We start from the raw sequence: 4068 nt of genomic DNA on the forward strand, positions 1-4068 counted from the left end.
TTCACTGGGTACAACTGCCCCATGACAAGTAACTGCCAGCCTCTTTTCCTCAGTCAGGCTCAACGCGTCATACCGAGTCCTTATCACCTCAGCCTTCACTAATTTCTCATCCATCAGGACTCTCCACAATGGGATCTAGGCTTCAGTAAGTAATACCACTTCTATCCCATACACGAGCGAGCGCGGCGTTGCCCCAGTAGACGTACGCACCACAGATCAATACCCAGGATACAAGCTTCGTGCTCAGCCACCATTGTTGGTGCCTTCAAATGTTATCCGGGCAACAAAAAGAATGTGGTATCTTTTTGGCGTAACCAAAGCGGCACTAACTCATCCACATTAACCTTCCCCCATCAGACATCAGAATCCGTTCGAATTCAGGGTCAGGCCCCTCCTCCGGGATCGGTTCCTCACAATCTTTCGATTGGAGCACCTCGAGATATCCTCATCAGGGAACTCAAACTTCCTTGGTTGATAATCCTCAATGGGTTGCGGGGCGATGTAATCAGACAATACACTCCCCTCGATTGCTTTCTGAGAGGTATACTGAATATCGTATTCAATCTAAATCATTTGCCCTCTCGCAACCCGTCCGGTCAATGCTGACTTCTCAAACGTATACTTGATCAGATCCATCTTGGACATCCACAAAGTGGTATGAACCAGCATATACTGTCTCAGTCGGCGAGCAGCCTATGCCAAAGTACAGAAAGTTTTCTTGAGCAGTGAACGTATTGTTTCACAGTCGATACACTCTTTGCTAAGGTAAATTGCATGCTCTTTTCGACCAGACCCGTCATGCTAACCCAGTACACACCTCATAGACCCCTCGAGGGCTGTCAAGTACCAGATTAACAGAATCAGAGGTCCCTGCAACTTATTCTTTTTTCAATGCGGACTCAACCTCAGTCTGAGTTGTCTCGATCCGGTCAAACAACTTGGCCAGGATCCACCAGATGCCCCTCTTCTGCTTGGGACTTTGCTATCATGTCATCAACATAGAAATTGATTCCACGATGAATCATATCATGAAACAAAGTCACTCTGGTACGTGGCACCGGCGTTCTGTTTCACTAGAGAACAGTCTTCTCTCCATGGTAGCTTGCGTATAACGACATCGGTATCCGACCTGGCATATCCTGATACGACCAGGCGAAGGTATCCACATGCTCTTTCAACAGGGCTACCATTCTGCTCTCGACTCGCCTCTGAAGCGGCCCCAACTTTCACTTCCTGACCTTGGTGGTGCTTGAAGTAACAATCTTGAATCGCCCCTCGTGCGGCTGAATCACCTTCTCCTCTTGTTTCAACAACCTGGCTAACTCCAGCAGATCACCATCTTCTTCGCCTTATTCTTTGGCATCAGATCGGATTATCGAAGTCATACAGAGGTGTAACCAAATTGTTATCAATGAGATCAGGAGAATAGTCTCTTTTGAAGTCGGAACAAGACGAATCAAAAGGAAAGAAAAATGAAAATAAACATTGCCATTTTTATTTTTTTTAAACTGCAAAAATAAATGAAAAACAGGAAACACCGCTTTTAATCACAAAAACATCCATTTATTACTGATGCAAAATGTTGCGTAATGAAACACATGAGATGGCCCTTACAATGGACCATTACGTTTCGGGCAAAACGTATGGCTTTCATGCAAACAAAAATTGAAAAACAGAAATATTACTCTTCTGAATGAGTGACAGTGGTGATCTTGGAGGCCTTCCAGTTCCCTGGTACGCACGATTTTATCCACGACTCAAGCTCGCGGTCACAGTCAATCTCTTCACCCACTGTACAGGCATGACTTGGATCTAGCATGCCGGCACTAACGAATGTGAACGGTGGACGACGTCCTCTATCCTGTCTAGACGACTCTTGATCTGGCTGATAGCCAACCCCGAACATATCCGCCTTCACCATAATGTCTATGATCTTCCCCCAGCCTAGGGCTTCTCTGTTCTTCACCACTTCCATGGCCTGTTTGTAAGAAGAAATGGACAGCTTCTTCTCTTTCTCAGCACAGATGGCATTCTCCACCCTGACGATTTCAACTGCCTGACTTGGTGTTTCAAATTTTTCACCATCCATTTCTACTTCCGACATCTTCTGAGTCGTCTCCTTCATCAATGCACACTCATTTGTGGCGACAGCCGCACAACAGTTATCAATACTAGGGAAAGCTCCACTCTTCATCAGATGTTTTGAGACCACAGACACTGAGGTTTTTAACCGATCCCCCTCAGTCACCTCTGTTCCTCTTTTGTCCTTGGACACCCTTTTCACTTTTACAGGACCCTGCCTGGGTACGGGGTTAACATCCTCATTCATTATCTGTGCCAAGCTGATGGCCTTGGAGTCCACCATGTCCTGAATGACATGTTTAAAAGCCCTACAACCCTCAATGATGTGTCCTGGTGCCCCTGAATGGAACTCGCACTTAGCATTCTCATCGTAGTTTGCAGGCCTACGATGCGGTTCTAGAGGAATCAATATTCTCGGCCGAACTAACCCCAGATCCCTCAACCTTTTGAACAGAAGGGTATAACTCACAGGTGGCTTATCAAACTGACGATCCGTCTTCCCCTTCTTCACTTGGCTCTTAACTTTCGGTGCTTCCTGTTGAGGCGGCGGTTGTTGCTGTGGTACAGGTGGATTACCGACCGGAGTGGTTACAATGGCAGCATAAGGGTGGTACCGATCCTTACCGCGTTCTTTTTTAGCTTGCGACCCACCTGATTCAACCTCCTTCTTGAGCTGACCACTGCCAGAGGGTTTCTTTGCTACAGTGCCAGAGGATTTGTCTACTTCGGATGACGGAGTCTTTTCCTGAAATTTCTCCTTGATCATCCAGCTTTCAATCCTTTCCAATCTCTCCGCCATTGCTTTCTGCCCCAAGGCGAGCCCTTGCACAACACTGAACAACTCCCTCATCATCTCTTTCAGCTCGAGAATGTCGGCGTTGGACGGATCCATTAGTTTGGACTTGTCGGGTCTGGCCAAATATCTGAATGGAAGAGCTATGCGCACCGGCTAGATACTGACACCTACAAAACAGCAAACAGGTTAATATGACTCACACATGCAATGTTTATCCGTATGAGGAATGTCCTTTGATTCTAGCTTCATTGAGACGGATAATATTTCATCAACAACATTCCGACATCTGGATGTCTCTCAACCAGAATCTCAATAAAAAAATGGACCCTGAGTACGGATAGACATGAGTTAAATGCAAATGAATGTGAAATGGGAATGATGCAAATGCATGCAGGCAGGTCGCTGTGCCATCCTCCAAGTCATCTGGAAGCCCAATAAGTCTCTGAACCAGTCACAGTTATCTGAGGGACTAAGTCACCATAAATCCAACTTGGGGAGTTCCGAAATAAACGGAACCGGATGTTACATCACTATCATCACAGGAACATCCACTGAACGGACGACAACCAGCTCCTCTGAACAAGTACTCTCAAATTCAACCCGGGGATCCGAAATAAACGGAACCCGCTGATAGATATCACGGACAGAATTCCTGCGTGACAGAAGTAAGTACCCATAAGTTCATCTGAACCAAAGTCACCATCAGTACCTGCAAATGATTCAATCCCTCCCCACTCACGGGTGTCATCTAGGCCAGGGTAAGGTCAAGAGAAACGCAGGATAAACAACCCTTTCATAGAATATCATCATGTGCACACCCGATGTATGCACCGATAATACCCCATCAGAGTCTGAACTGCTCGTGATATCAATGTTCCGCTAAGTGGCGCAATACCACCCGCTTCCCATGAATCACTCTATTCCTAGGTGTCCTAGATTTCACTCATGGCCTAGGTATTGGGCCTTTTACCTCAAGTAACTCCCACCCCAACAGAGAAACAGCACAGCACAGCCAGATGAACAGATGATGAATAATGAATGCAAACATAAATGCCAACAATAAATACAAACAATAAATAAATGAATGCAATAAATAAAACAGCAAAAGCAACCAAACCCTATCCTAGAGAGCGCTAGGAGAGACTCGCTTAGGGAAGATGGACCAGCAAGAGGTCAACTTCTCTTTATCC

This window comes from Lathyrus oleraceus, chromosome 4 (genome assembly GCF_024323335.1).
Source record: "Lathyrus oleraceus cultivar Zhongwan6 chromosome 4, CAAS_Psat_ZW6_1.0, whole genome shotgun sequence".
Lineage (NCBI taxonomy): Eukaryota > Viridiplantae > Streptophyta > Magnoliopsida > Fabales > Fabaceae > Lathyrus > Lathyrus oleraceus.